Consider the following 369-nt stretch of genomic DNA (forward strand, 5'->3'; position numbering starts at 1 on the left):
CATTCCTCTGCTTTTGTGCTCAGGATTCCAAGTAACAGTGCAGGAACTTGTTCTTGGAATGCAGCATAAAATCTGTATCAACTGAATGTGGGAAAGACGAACAAGATCTATGTGTGGATCTTAAACTCTTGAAGAATAGTGAATAGTACTTGGATGCTATTGTTTTCTCTGCTAGTGGTTTTATTCTGATGTTGTTTTAACTTTTTCTTCTCTTGTATTTTTATTTCCAATGGTGTTTTTTTAAAAATTACGCTGCCCAGAAACCATATTGTTAATGGGTGGTATAAAAATGCTGAAAGTAAGGAAATAAATATCCTTACTCATATATAGTCCTGAATTAAGCAATACTGCAGTTGACTGTGCTTGGTG

This window comes from Podarcis vaucheri, assembly GCF_965113315.1.
Source record: "Podarcis vaucheri genome assembly, chromosome: 8".
Taxonomy (NCBI): domain Eukaryota; kingdom Metazoa; phylum Chordata; class Lepidosauria; order Squamata; family Lacertidae; genus Podarcis; species Podarcis vaucheri.